Genomic DNA, 15,775 nt, shown 5'->3' on the forward strand with positions numbered 1-15,775 from the left:
ACAACAGAATTAGCAGAATGTTCCCTGCCCATAATGAGCTTACAGACCAGAGATGAATTTCCTATTACAATATTTGCAGACTTCAGGGAAGCCTAGGGCTCCAAAAGAAGATACAGTAGCAGACTGTTTCTTTTATGAAGAATCTCATTTATGATGGGAAATGATTACAAGGACTTACGGACTAGCTTCAGAAAACCTGGCCAGACTATTTGATCAGTATCAAAACTAATCCTTTAAAAATCGGAACCCCGCATTATGGATATGGAAAGTACCATGTAAATTTTGTCCTTAAGACTTTCAAGGCTCCCAAATCAGTTGTTTGCATCCAGAAACGACTGCCAAGCCATTCAGCAAGGAAACCTGAGGAAATTGGGTAGGGAGTCGGCAGAATCCTTGAGTGCACCTTGGCCACGGCCCAGCATTTCTAGGTCCACAACGTCTCTCCGCCACTCTATACACCCGGACCACCATCCCAACACGCTTGAGCCGTGGCAAATTGCACATTCCAACTGTGCCTTCCTACCTGAGCAGTGAGTGGCGGAGGCAGACTAGAGTAGCAATGCAAGACAATGGCGTGGTCTCTTAGAATCCTGCTAAATCCAGAGCCTCAGACCTGACAGACCTCTGAATGGCGGAACGGATCTTTGGGACTCCTCCAAACAGAAGTGTAATTGAGAGAGCTAGGGGAAGCTCCTGGCAAGTGGGGTGGCGGTGGCATCAATCAATGGCATTTACTGAGCACTTGTAGATACCATACTAAGTGCTTGGGAGAGTATAATACAGCACAGTTGGTAGACACGGTCCCTGCACACAAGGAGCTTACAGCCTAGAGGGGGAGACGGACATTAAAATGAATTACAGATATGGACATAATCGGCGTGGGGCTGAGGGCACGATGGATACCAAGTGCTCAAAGGGTAAAGATCCGAGCGCAAGGGTGACGTAGAATTGAGAGGGAGTAGGAGAAATGAGGGCTTAGTTGGGAAAGGCCTCTTGGAGATGTGACTTTAGTAAGGGTTTGAAGGTAGGGAGAGTAGTGGTCTGTTGTGTATGTAGGGAATCACATATCTGGAAGTCTTTTTCTGTTTGCTAGGATTTCAAGGCTCAGAGGCCCACTGGGGAAAACTACCCAGAACCAGGCACCCACCTGTAGGTTCTGGGACTCAGCCTGGACCCCTGAATTCAGGCAGGGCTCCAAGTGCTCTAGCCACCAAGACCACACAGTGCAAACCTCAAATAAGTAGATTCAAAAGCTACTATTTCTACCCAGACCATTTCAGAGAAACAGATAACAATGAGTATTATTTCAGAGGACCTACTGAAGAGGTACATCCACCTGGGTACAATGCTTGCGTAATCCTTTTCTGCTGATATAAACACCTGTCAACATTAAATTGTTTCATTCGGATCCACTTTCTTGAAGCTCAGGTATCAAGAAATAGGAAGTATAACTCAATCATTTGCTATTCTCCCCCAGTAAGTGCTATTGATTGCAAGGTCAGATTTGTTTGGCTTTTAACCTTGTTTTTTTTTTCTCCCCCTACATAGAGGAAAAAATAGTCTGATTAAGTGGACTACAAACTTGCTGATAGCCTCAGGTAAACCTAAGGATTTGGAATGACTGCATACACTTTGGCTGCCTAAGGATTCTCTTTCGATGCATCCTTTTATTTTTTAACCCCACACTTTTAGCCACACGGTTAAGGTGTTACAGATCAAGAATTCTAGATATTGCATGAGTACTTCTACTAAGACCAGTGGTTAAAAACAAGCAATAGACAACCAATAAGACCAATTTTTCCAGTGCCTAAAATGATTCCCTGCCGGTAAGTTAGGCACTTTGGGTGGAATATTAACTCTTTCAGGCCACCGGGGAACATAGAGTGCATTACTGTAGTATATATAAGCAATGCTCTAAATGGCCCCCTGGTCGCCAAAGCTAATGCTCCTCCCAAAGTGCCTAACTTGCTAAGGAGTAACTTGAACCAGATATGCAACATGATACACAACCTGAAGTGTGGAGTGAACGCCACAGTGCTCCACCATCCTCCAACCACTACAGGGCTTAAAAGCACTTCTGCCTGCAGTGGGTAATTTGTGGGTTCAGGGGAGCACACAATCGGGTCACCAACCACATATGAACACACTGCTCAGCCACCTCCCAAAACTAGAAACAGTGAACCCAAGTGCCAATGGGGTGGGGCGGGGGGGGGGGGGAACCTCTCTGGCAGGTGGCCCCAAAAGAGATAGAAGGCACAAAACAATGAATCTCAATGTTTTGAGGTTATAGGTTGTAGCTTTATTAATGACAAAAATATTAAGACAACATCATATGTACATAGCATACTAGACTGAACTGGGACTAAGGGCCATCAATAAAAGAACTTCACCAGGAAGGCAAGGTTGCAGATCAAGATAACCTTAACATCTGTGCAGACAGGGCCTGTGAGCTCTCACAGTACACAGAAACGCAAATGCTGCTAAAAATTCCATCTTCACATGAAGTGATCGACCAACTCATGATTACGGGACGCTCCTATTAAATCATGTTGAAAACTCATTTCATCACATAAATAAGAAGCAGGGAAGCAGACAAAAATAGTCACTGTTTACATTCTTAGTGAGAGGGGAAGGACTGTGGGGGAAAGGGTGAGCACAGCTCAGGGGGCAGATGCAGTAAAGAGGGGATAAAATCCTGGTGGCCACCCTTTAAGGTTCTGGTAGGAATCATTCCATTTCCCCATGTTAAAGCGGTGAATTAAGCTACTCTCCAGGCTTATTACTGAGTGCCCTTCCCTGGCTTCCTTCCAAAGAGGAGGAAGCCACCAGAGTAATTCCTCAAACCCACGGGAGGCCGAAGACTCCTACTGCAGCCTACGGAAGAACCTGAAAGACTTGTCGGAAGCAAACGGACAGACTGTCCAGCAGGAGGGGCAGAAGAGGACTGGAGCCAAGGCTGAGAAGCCGGGACCAATTTCAGCAAAAGAGGAAGGCGAAGAGGGCAGAGTTCAGCAAAGCAATAGACTTGGCCCTGCCCGTTTCCGGAAAGCTACAAGCAGGCTTCAATTGCCTCCCGCAGGTTGGCATTAAAAATGCTTGCCCCGATCTCTGACAAGTGAACCCCATCTTGGCTGAAAAGCTCCGGGACAGAATGGACAATCTGGTCGTGCCTTAAGACGGAAATGCCAGACAGGCTGCAGAATTTAGAGAGCTCGTTAACCACTGCCTTCCTGGTCTTATCAACGGCCTCAGGTTTCTGTGCCCCCAGCCATGTTCTTCTAGGCAACAATGTTGACCACACGATCTTTGCCATGGGAAAGGCCCTACACAATGTTGTCAGGTCATTTTTCATGGTGATCATTAACCCAAGCCCTGTCTGTTGGACTAAGTCATTTTCCCCAAGGTGTACGATTATCACATTTGGTGAAATTCCTTGCTGCACCATGGACTGAATGAGGGGCAGTAACTGGTCCCACAGCATCTCCCTTGTACCAAGCCAGGAGACGCGAGCTCTGCTGGAGGCTATTCCTAACTGGGTTCCATACGGTTGACACCACACTCTCTTCTCAGGCGAGACTACAGTGTGGCCGCACACCCAAACTTCAGGAGGATTAGACTGCTGGTGTTGAATCTCTCCTGAAATAAATAAATAATAATAATAATAAAAAGGGTTAATAAGTATTCTGCCACTTACCACAAATTCCCACCACCCACCCAATAGGACTAGAGGTCTCCCTTATGTGAGGCCCATATGAAAACATGGGCTTGACAAATGGAAGAGGACCCTGGGAGCTGCCCAAAGGCGGTACACAACCTCCAAGGGGTGGCAAATGGGGCTTATCATGAATCCCCACCCTCCAGATACAAAGAGGGATCTTATCTCAGAGGAGGCTGCAGAGATTCAATTCACATCCCTGACTGGTGGGGTGAAAAGGGGGCGGTCTCTAACAGTGTCTAAATCCCCTCTAACACACACATGCGCGCGCGCGCGCGCACACACACACACACACACACACAGTGAGTTCCCTTTCAAATGCACACCCACACTAAAAATTACCGTCCCTGCCATCTCAACATAGTCTATTTTAAAAACGAACAACTCTATATAAAGACATTCAATCGAACCAAGTTACTTTAAGCATTAAAATTAGAAAATTCAGTTTACTATCAGAACATTATCGAACTCTACTCCCCAAAGAGCTAATCTATCCATCCACTGCTCTGATGTGTGGTACAGCTACCTCCATGGTTCCTCTCCTGGACCAGTTCACCTATGGATTCTACAAACCAGCTCACCAAGTTGGAAGTGCTTATTCCAAACAAACAAATGGCATGGGCTGTGACCCCCAAAATGACTGCCCTGTTGAGGACAGGAGTGTAATAGTATTCTTTAGGGAGCTGAAGCAACACACTTTGAGGCCCATGTTGAGTGTGAGAACAAGACTGCGCTCCTGCAGGCCTGTAGAGAACCACCCCAGAGCCAGCATGCAGGGAGCCTGGGGAATAGCAGACGGTGATACAAAAATCCTTCCTCCCTGGCACCCATCGTCAGTGACATTTTTTGCTGACTGAACTATAGTGGTTCAATGGAGGATGGCTTCCAAGCTATGCTTCCAAAGGTCCCTATTTAGGAGCAGGAAAAGGGACTGACAAATTGCCAGAGTGGAGTAGGGGTTCATCTTTCGGGGGGGGAGGGGGGTTGGTGAAGCTCACCCCCTGCCCCCCACACCCTCCAAATGAAAACAAGTTATGGATGCCTTGAGAGACAGGCTTCTAAGGAGGTTACTTGAATCTTACATTAAAGCCAATACAAAAGTTAGCAAACACTAAGCAAAGTTCCCGGCAAACACATATGACCCAGCCACCCCAGTTAGGCAAGTGTACCCTCCCAGGTCCTGCTTTCCTACTGTCTGACAAAAGTGATCCATCTAAAGCTCCAAGTATGCCTGAAGTGCCTTAAACTGTCCCTTCCGTGTGGTCTCATCTTTACATTTCACCATGTGGCAACTATACTTTCAAAAGGACTAGAGACAAATGGTGTCTTTCATGCCATGGGAAGCAGAGCGGCCCAATGGAAAGAGCAAGATTCTGGGAATCAGAAGAACTGGGTTCTAATCTTGGCTCCACCACTCACCTACAGTGTGACCTTGGGTAACTTACTTCACTTCTCTGTGCCTCAGTTTCCTCATCGCTATGGTGATTCAATGCCCTTAGACTGTGAGCCCCATTGTGGGTCAGGGACTGTGCCTGTCCTGATTACCTCGTATCTACCCCAGTGTTCAATACATTGCTTGGCATATAGTAAGCACTAACAAATACTACTATTGTTATTATCATCTTTACCCAAAGCACTCTGAAAACAGCACTTTCTCCTCTCAATACCCAACCCACTAATCGCTCATGAGGAAAGTAGTCATTTACAAAGAGGGGACCTCTCCTAGCTTGCATCCACACCCTTCAAAGCTCCCTCCATTCCCCAACGAATACACCCTAAAGTAGAAGAAACCTTTATAAATCTTCCTGGTGATCCCCGTGGCCACTTTCACAAACCACCAAAATCCTCCCTCTACTGCCACTATCTCCACCCCGGGCTGCTCACCTGATCCCTCCAGCTCCGCTTCATGGAACTCCACTCTGGGTGTGCCGCTGTCCACTCAGCCACGGCGTCCATCCTCCGCCTCCGCGAGGGCTGCCCAGCACTGGAAGAATGCCTCTTGGCTTCCCAGACACGCCTGCAGTTTAAGCTGGCACCACCACTACCAGCAACCCTTCTTTGGGGCTCATCCCCTCTAAACAGCTTCCTCAAATGTTGGCAACAATCCCAATGTGACTTCTGGTTGAAAGCAGCCCCTTCTCAAAATGTTCACGGATTTTCAGGGCAATTTTGTTGCTTCCTCATCAGCCTACTCTTAGAGTTACCTATATTGCTCTAAAAATATTCAACCGTCACCTGCATTTAGCATGAACCAATGGGCTGAGGCAGCAGGAAGTGAATTTTTCCCAGTTTTAAGATGTATTTGTACACGATGATATATGCGGGATGATAAGTGGGCAAGTTTCGTCAACATCTGAATAGAGATCAGATAAAACCTTTAAATAAATGATCTATATGAATGATCAAGCGTAGATACAATAGAAAATATTTCTGAAAGAACTGAAGTACGTGGCTAGGCTTTGTTTTTTAAAAGGTAGAATGTGTTCATTTTCTCAAGCTGATTAGAAAAATCCACTCAAACCATTTCCGATCAGGTGTTGTATCAAAATTACAAAATGTGACTCCTTAAGAAGTGAGGCTCAATGTATTCAATTAGTAAGAGATGACTTTGCCATGACTGGGCCGACTAGGTGTTAGGAGCCCAATTCTCACAGAGCCAAAATCTACTCCCACATAGTAAATTTAGTCACCAAAGAGCTGGGATCCAAATTGATTCTTAAGGAAATTTCCCTCCGAATCAACAAAGCACTGAGTGGAGAGACTGTGAATTGTTTACTACAAAGACTCAGAGGATCATTACCTAAGAAAGAAGTACGTGATTGGCTCCCAGGTTGGAGACAGTACGTTGCATTCCCTAAAGAGGGGATGTTATTTCTTCATCTCACAGGAACCCTAGACAGGGCCCACCGCTGTGGTGAAGCTCAGGGTTAAAGCATCGAATGCGACAACAAATTTTCCAGAACTTCATCTCAGTTTTAGTTTCGAATCTCTTTGTAGTAAAAGGCAATCCAGGAACCAGCAACATAATCCTTAAATGATGAAGAGCAACTTTTGCGTGAGCACTATTTTTCAGCAAATTTATACAGTATCTGTTGGTGCACACTCAACTCTAAACCCACAGTCATCCTATTTAAATTTGCAAAGTTAGAAAAGCTCATAGTAAAGAGTCAAATCTACAAATTCAGGAGTCTATCACCAATGGATGGTACCTATTTCATGGGGAAGGTGTAAGGATAAATGAGATACCACAGGTCAAAAACCTTGAGTAGACCAGAGAACTGCATTCTCCAAGTTGAAGCGATCACTAATACTTGGGGCCCGAAATGATCTCAGCAGGGTGATTTAGTCCTGGAGTTTCCCTCGCTAAATAAAAGTGCAGGAGTAAATAAAACAGGTATCATGAGGATATGGCTTGGACATGATCCTGGAGTCCTAGAGTCAAGTATGTTTTACCCATCTCTCCTGCTACTCAGGGGTAACAACTGTCTGCGATGAAGATGTTAGTATCTGGGAACAGAGTGGGAGAGAGAAAAAGAAGAGCAGGAAGGAGGGGGAGAAGAAAGGAAGGTAAAAGTGCTCACCGGTGCTTCTCCTCCTTTGCCACTGCTGCTTTTCAGGTCAACGCTGGACCAAGTAGCTCCCACCACCCGTCCACCTTTCGCCCCAGCCTGGTTTGCCCCAGTAGCCCAGGGTTGCCAGCAGGGTGGGAGCCAACGCTTTGGTGCAACTGCAGTGTAGTCACCCTACAGGGTTCTATCCCAGGGCCAGAGCAGTGGAGCCGAGCTGCTTAGGCAACAGTAACAGCATCAGCGGCGGCAGTAGCTGCCTCAGCCGACATATCCAGCTGAAAGGCAGCACAATCCCTCTCACCCCCCACCAAAAGGGCTGTTGTGGACTGTTGGAGCCTTAAGGGACTGCACAAAGCACAGCTCTGCCATGTTGCTTTGCGACTAGATCAACTGCCACGGTCTCTAGTCCCAGGGTGGCACCTGTACCGTGGTGGCTCTGGAGTGTTCCTCCACAACCGAACCCCTAGGCTGCCTGGGAGGGCCAGGCAGAGGCAAGTCCAGTGGATGGCCCCACCCCAGAGAGCATGGAAGGGAGGGGTGATGCCCATGCCCACTGCCCAGGCGATGACCTGAGAGACTACACGGGGACCTTTTCATTTCCCTTCCTGCTCGTGGGCAGAGAAAGGCAAGTCTGCCATTGTAGCTCCAACGGGTGGGGGCAGGCTAACTTTGGCTGCCCGCCCTCCTGCCCAAAAGGCTTTTTGAGGAAAAACCCCCACCGACCCCATGGAGTTGGTGCGTATGTTCTTATGTCACAGCTTCCCATCTACGTAGCTTCAGTAATCACATCTCTTGTACAAGTGCTATTCTGACCAATCTTTCCTAAAACCAGATTATCAGCTCAACAGAACTCTTATTTTGAAAGGTAAATAATTTCAATTACAAGGGGTTATGTGGGACAAAGATGCAAATGAAAGCACAGTGGTAATTTGTATGTCACCCCGTACCCTCTGTTTCCCCACAGAGTTGGGGTGGGGAAACAGAATCAAAATAAGGGAGAATCAGCATCGGTTCTTTTCTGGATGCTGCTTAAAAGTCCTGTTGGTACTGTCCTTGCGTCTTGAGGCTCTTGCTGGCCATTTTGCCTGAGAGAATCAATGGACCAAAAGTTATGCCACATTTTTTTCTAATATAGTTCCACCAACTTTTGCATATAAATTGCCTAAGCAACTAATTTTGAATTCAGTTTGAGCGCAATGCATTGTAATTGGCAGAGTGCTGTGGGCAAAACGCTTGGGACAGTAAAGAAGCAAGACACATTCCCTGCCTGCTAGGAGCTTATAAAATGTTAAACAGTTAAATGGTCACCAGATAAGTATTAGCCAGACCATTAACATACTTCACTGCAGTTAAAGTTTAAAATAGACTCCTAAAATAAATGAAAGAAGGGGGAAGTCCTTTGGTCAACTTGTGTCAAGGTGTGGTTCTCCATTCCTCAAGAATCAGACCTAGGAGAGGAATTAACTCAGAGAACACTCAAATTTTGAGCAGTCTGCTTCCCCTTCCTGAAAGGTTTTGCAAATCCTAATTATTCTACCAATCAATGGTAAGTCGGGTTAAAAAAAAATGAGAATGCTTGACAGCTCAAGAACTTCACTATCTTAGTTTCCACATAAATATTGACAATCAGGAACAGAGTCAAGGAAATCTGGGGTTGCCTCTAGAGCCTATTCCCTTCCTGTTCCCACCTAAAATCCAAATAAGTACTGAATTGTCAATAACAAGTAAGCCAAGAGAATAAGTTTCAATCAACTCTCCTCCTTTCCCTAAGCGTTTGAATATTTTTGTCTGTTGAATTCTGACAGTTCTAACTGAACTGATATGATGGGTTCAAAATCTGGTCCTTTTAAAAATGATATTCATACACACCTATTTTGAATACATCCAAGCTACATATTCAACTCTGAGTATTCTCAAAACATCAATTATTATTTGGTCTACTAAAACCAATGGAGAAACAGCAAAAATGAACATTAGTCTCTCGACCAGTTCTATTCCTTTTGGGCCACCTCTGGCTGAAAGGACTGAATTCATTTCAATCATATTTATTGAGCGCTTACTGTGTGCAGAGCACTGTACTAAGCGCTTGGGAGCTGAATGGCAAGTCCACAATGCAGGTGCTGTTGTGATTACATAAAGAGTGATAAAAATGGCTATTTGAAATTTATATGAAACTACAAAGGTATAAATGACATCTTCAAAGGCTGACAACTTATCAGGCCAGTGTACTAACCAAGCTACTGAAAGAATGAAAGACATGGTTGTACAATGTTTGTTCATGAAATATATATTCAAAGACCACTATTGGATCAAGTCACCTCTATTTTGAAGCTTTAGTGAGAAATTCAACATCATTACCTAGAGAGCCCTTATATATACAATCCCTAAAGCTAAGCACTAAGGATCCAAATGCCAGAATAATAATCCCATCCATGATGTTGCCTGCAAAAATGTTTAGCCAAGGTGTTGCCCCGTATTCTCATTCCTAAAAGCAGGGGCTGTTTGAGTTTTCAAAGGCAAGTGTCTATTCAATTTTGAGATTCCAACCCTGTGACCCAAATGTTTGCAGAGCAGAAACCCACCCAAACCAACCTACACTTTACTTACATTTGAAACTCATCCCACCCATCAATAATTTTTAGCCCTCCAAAAATGTATTTCAAGAAAACACAATTAAAATAATCAGAAGGAGTCCTCCAACTCTCAACCTGGCAATTTTGTCAAAAGACAACAGAAGGCCACTGTGGTTATATACATCAAAGGAACCATTCATTCATTTAAACTCTAACGTATGAACATGTGTAGTGCTTAGTACAGTGCCTGGCACATAATAAGCGCTTAACAAATGCCATAATTATTATTGAATTTTGGGTTGATCACTGCTCCTTGGTTAGTAAATGGGTTTTCTAGCTCTAACTTGCATAAAGTATATTATTCTTCACTCTGTAGTGAGGAATAAATTAGCTTTCCCACTGCTTCCCTTAGTTGACATGTCACTTTTTGCTGCCTTTTTTGCCAAAGATGGTCCCTGTAGTCAAGTCTGCAAAACGGGAAAATTGTTCAGCGATCAGAACCAGCTTTACTTCCTTCCCCAGAGTCAACTGCCCAACTTGGGTTTTACCAAAAAGAAAACACTACAAATAAGTTTTGCTATGCAGAGCAAAGAAAAATGTTACAGATGAACGTGCAAAACCCAGGAATAATCTTCCAAAACTTTATCTTCCCCAAATCTCTTGGCTGTGGAGTAGCCTCAGGTAATTGTTCCAAATTTGAACTGTTGAGTTTATCTGGGGGTGAAAACGTCTTTAAATCAAGAAACTGACTTACCCATCTATCGCTCTTGCCCTCCCGTAAAGGGTAGCAGATTCTTACTCTGTGTTTCAATACCTCCCCAGGAAGTTGACTGTTTAAAGGTCTGGACCCTGCGAACTTGGCCATCACAGGCATGAAGCTTAGGTCTTTTGAGATTATTTCTACATCAAGCACAAAACCAAGGATGATCACCAACCCAAACCAACTTAAATACCAAATCTGATCGAGGGTATGAGAATGGATGGTGATCCATCCATATGCTGCTGCCCGGATTGTCTTTGTCCAGAAACGCTCTGGGCATGTTACTCCCCTCCTCAAAAATCTCCAGTGGCTACCAATCAATCTGCGCATAAGGCAGAAACTCCTCACCCTCGGCTTCAAGGCTCTCCATCACCTCGCCCCCTCCTACCTCACCTCCCTTCTCTCCTTCTACAGCCCAGCCTGCACCCTCTGCTCCTCTGCCGCTAATCTCCTCACCGTGCCTCGTTCTCGCCTGTCCCGCCGTCGACCCCCGGCCCACGTCATCCCCCCGGCCTGGAATGCCCTCCCTCCACACATCCGCCAAGCTAGCTCTCTTCCTCCCTTCAAGGCCCTACTGAGAGCTCACCTCCTCCAGGAGGCCTTCCCAGACTGAGTCCCCTCCTTCCTCTCTCCCCAGTGCTCTGCACACAGTAAGCGCTCAATAAATACGATTGATTGATTGATCCATTACAACTCTATTTTTGGAGAACAGTATGTGGTCTAGCGGATAGAGCACGGGCCTGGGAGTCAGAAGGATCTGGGTTCTAATCCCGACTCCACCACTTGACTGCTGTGTGACCTTGGGCGAGTCATTTAACTTCTCTGTGCCCCAGTTACCACCTCTGTGCCTCAGTTACCACCTCTGTAAAATGGGGATTAAGGTCACGAATCCCATGTGGGACATGGACTGGGTCCACTCTAATTAGCATGATTTTTCCCCAGCGCTTAGTACAGTACCTGGCACATAGTAAGCACCTAACAAATACGCCCTCCCCCCTGCAAAGAACTGAAAACAATTTCCTTCTTCCCCAAATGCACAGATTGTAATGAATCTTCAAGGCTCCAAGAATGTCTGGAAAATAACAACTCAAAGAAAAATGGCGCACTAAACCCCCCGCCCCCACCCCAGCACATCTGATGAGAGCTCTGGGTGACTCAATACATTAGCTTTTCATCCTCCCATCATGTTAACGAGGAAGGGTTACTTACCGCAACCTGAGTTCTCCGAAGGTTTGTAGACACTCGGGTAGCCATCCCCAGACATTCTCTGGACTTGTTCTCGTAAAGCTTGAGGGACCGCCTCCCTGGAGAGCGGGCAGTGTGGCCAGAAAGGGATCAGGCACTGCCCCTCCCATGCATATTCCCACGGAGGTCGGCCCCTCTTCCGGTCTCCAGACAAGACCAGAGCCCTCCGGAAGAGAGCACAAAGAGAAATAGGTGCCACCCTCAAGGGCAGGGAGGGCAAACCAACGTGTCACCTGACGTGCCCCATACTTTCCTTTAGGGAGCTCAGGTTAGGGTAAGTAAGCTTCAAGTTTCCACAGGTACAAGACACACCAGTAGATCGCTCTGGTGGACTCCATAGCTGGTCAGAAGGCAATGAGACTGAAGCTACTGAGGCAGGTACTGCAAGATGGATCTACCAAAACAGGCCTCTTTCCTAGAGGCTGTATCCAGACAATAACAGCGGAAGGATGTAAATGGAGGAGCCCACAGAGACTCAGGAAGCTCAGGCTCTAATCCCAGCTCGGCCACTGATTGGGGCAGGTCACTTAACCACTCTGTGCTGCAGTCTTCCCAGCTGCAAAATGGAGATATGATCCCGGCTCGCCCTACCTCTAGATCGTAAGTCCCATGAGAGACAGGGACTTCGTCTGATCTGATGATCTTGTTTCTATCCCAGGACTTAACACAGTGCTTGGCCCACAGAACACACTTAATAAGCACCATAATAACCAAGTGACCGTGGTGTCTGCCCAAACCCGAGGGAAGGGGCCGAGACAGCTGAAGAAGGCAAAGTCCTGCTCACTCGGTAGGCAAACTGCTGCAGTCAAGCCATTGCACCAACAGCTGGTTCGAGATGGCCCACTTCATAAAGTCAAGTCCCAGGAAGCAAAGAGCCACTTAGTGACTCTGAAAGTTTTGAAGCAATCAAGATAGGAAAAAGACCAATATCATGGGTGTGAAAAGTGGCTTCCCTTAGGGATTTAAGATTCGGAAAGAAGGGAGGCAAAATTATTCCCCGGTCGACATAACCGCTGGAGGCCACTTGGGGAAGAAAGTACGGGTATAGATAAATCCTTGAAGACCCTGGTAAGGAAGGGAATCAATCACTACCACCAGGAACAGCACTTTCCATGTAAGGAATCTGAGGTGACCCCTGTGTAGGACTCCAACAGCATTACTGTCCCCAGGTGTAGGAGTTGTGATGGACAGACTAAGCTTAAACAAGCCCTTCACGTCCACTCACCCACCCAACTCCACGTAAGCGGCCATCAAGTGCAACCTGTTAAAGGACTCCCACCACCTTGAGATCTGCCTGGTCCAAATGAGAAAAGGATTGTGGGATGGGCAGGACAAGGCACTCGAACATGCCAATGTTCCTAGGACAGCCCCAAACAGAGAGAGAGAGATCCATATTCACGAATAGGTAACCCTGGTGGCGTGCTTCCCAGCTGCCCATGAGATCCTGGATACATGGTCTGGCACATCCAGTCTGTCTGAACTGTAAACTCTTTGTGGGCAGGGACCATGGCCACCAACTCTACTGGATTCTCCCAAGTGCTTAGAATAATGTTCTGCCCACAGTACGCACTCAACAAATACCAATGATTGATTGTCTGTTCAGGAGCCGGGCCACTAGCAAAGGTGTCTACCGACCAGATGTATTCAGCCCTCATCCAGGGTAAGCTGAAGCTAACTGCATCCAGGAAAACTGGTGTGCTAAGTGATCAAAAGGACAACTCTTGCTTGGCCCAAAAGGGTCCACACCAAGGGAAGAGGGGGAAAGGGGCACCCTTTGAAAATCTGCCAGAGCATTTATTGCTGTTGCCCCTTTCGGAGTTCTGGAGCGAGTCTGTGCATCTTTGTTGAGACAAGAAAGCCAACTTCTGGCATTCCCCCGTGTTTGAAGGAATGGCCCTCAAGCAACTTGTGGATCTAGGGATCATTCATGGGGATCAAGGGCTTCTCCACTCAGTTCAGCCAAAAGCCTGGCAAACAAGTGGCAGAAAGTCACGTGCTTTTGGCCACTGCCCTGTTCTACACTGGTAGAGAGGTCCCAAGCACAGGACTCTGGAGGAACTGCCCTCTTCTTGGTTTACATACAACCCTGTGACTTGATTACCTGCTCAAACCAGGATGAGCATGTTCTCTACTGCTGACAGCCTTCAGAACCACTTTTATCTCTAGGACACTTAAGTGACCTGTCACTTTGTTCCCAGTTTCCTCAGGACCCACATGTGGGCTCCCCAAGCTTCCCGTGACATACCACCTGATATGGTGGGGGGAGGATGTGGACAATAGGATGTCTTTGGTGAATTTTTTTCTTCAGGACCACTACAACAAAGTGCCAGAGGGACTGGATTACCCTGGCCTGGAGGGATGGGGCAAAAATGCCCACCTCCATTGCAAACCGAGGGCTAGCTGTAAGGGGCATGTTCAGAGGCTTGTTAAGAGAAGGCAGTGAGTTGGGGCTGCCAGGAGGGACAAGAGTCTCTCTTGTGAACACTCAGCTCCACCCCAGAAAGCCCCACAGGCCCACTAAGACGTCTCGGTCCTGCTTTCACAAGGAATGTTGTCAATGTCCGAGTGCCCAGACCTTGAGAAGGCAGCTCGCAGACCTGGACTCTGGGAGCTGGAACTTGAAGCTCCAGTTGGAGCAATGCCAAGGTACCCTCCAGGTCCTGCGAAGTGGACAACATGGAGGCACTCTGGGTGGGTCAATCATCCAGGAAAAGAAAAGGATGGAGCCCCTGCCGTCTGAGCCAAGCTCCAGCAGCTGCCAGCCCTTTCAGAACATTCACGAGCCCAGAAGAAAGGGGACAAACAGTTAACTGTACGGAATGGAAGAATCTTTCGTGTATAGGGTAGAAAAGCACCCCCCATGTAGAGGGCACAAAGTCAGTGTCCTGGGGTAATGGGAAGAAGGGGGTGGGGGAACTCTCAGAGATACCAACTTGAACTTTACTTTCTCTATTTGCAACTTCTGCCCCAGAAGCTCAAACAGGGCCACTATTTCTTGGGTACAAGGAAGAAATGGGAATAGAACTCCTGTCCCCTCTCTGAGGGCAGTATAGATTCCACTGTCCATTTTCTGTCTTTCTTTCTTTTTTTTTTTAAACTAGACTCTGGGCTTCTAAGAGAGCTGCCAAGGGGTCACGCAAAGGAGGCAGTCCCACTGTAGACATGGAAGTAATGCTCAGCGTCCAGGAGCTGTGGGTAATACTTGGCCATTGAGAACAAAACCTGGCTGCACAGCACTCCCCCCACCACACCCTCCCCCTCTTCCCCCCAAAATGGGATGTTCTTGGCCAAAGAGCTGGTTGCTAAAACGTGATTTGAGATCCTGTTGGCCCTGACTAGCCTGCTGCCTGGGCATGCATTTAGCAGGATCAGTGAGGCACTTATCGTTCTGTAAATGTCTGTCTTCCCAGCTCTACTGTGAGCTCCTTATGGGCAGCGAAAGCCAGCTACCAACTCTATTGCATTGTACTCCCCCAAACGTTTAAACTGCCCTGCACATAGTGGGTGCTCAATAAATACCACTGAATGATTCATTAGAAATGACGCTATGTGGGTGGCTCCTGCAAGAGACACAGCACCCACTTGAAGCCCACAACCAAGATCTCTGTTTGAGGAGAGAAAAGAGGAGTAAAGCTAATCATCCTTCCCCATCCTGCTAATCCTGGGAGACGTTCTGATAGATAACCAACCCAAGAATGTCTCGTTAAGACCTCCCACCCTGGCTGTGCCATACCAGGGAAAGGAGTTAGCCTCAGCCAAGGAACCAACCATGATAGTCACTGCACTGTCAGTCTAAACTAACACTGGGAGGGATCGGCCAGATCTTAGCCGGCATGACTCACGGCTTGCACGTCCCCCTCTGGTTTAAGGGATGGATGTCCTCTGCAGGCACTGAGTGTTTTCTACTGGTCCT

General features: G+C 46.9%; 1 protein-coding gene and 1 pseudogene across 4 annotated transcripts in view; both read right to left on the reverse strand.

The window, feature by feature from the left end:
* Positions 1–15,775, reverse strand: part of RBM6 (RNA binding motif protein 6) — a 112,918-nt gene that overhangs the window by 63,136 nt on the left and 34,007 nt on the right. The window lies entirely within an intron of this gene.
* LOC119949786 lies at positions 2,285–6,067 on the reverse strand (annotated as a pseudogene).

This window comes from Tachyglossus aculeatus, chromosome X1 (genome assembly GCF_015852505.1).
Source record: "Tachyglossus aculeatus isolate mTacAcu1 chromosome X1, mTacAcu1.pri, whole genome shotgun sequence".
Classification (NCBI taxonomy): Eukaryota; Metazoa; Chordata; class Mammalia; order Monotremata; family Tachyglossidae; genus Tachyglossus; species Tachyglossus aculeatus.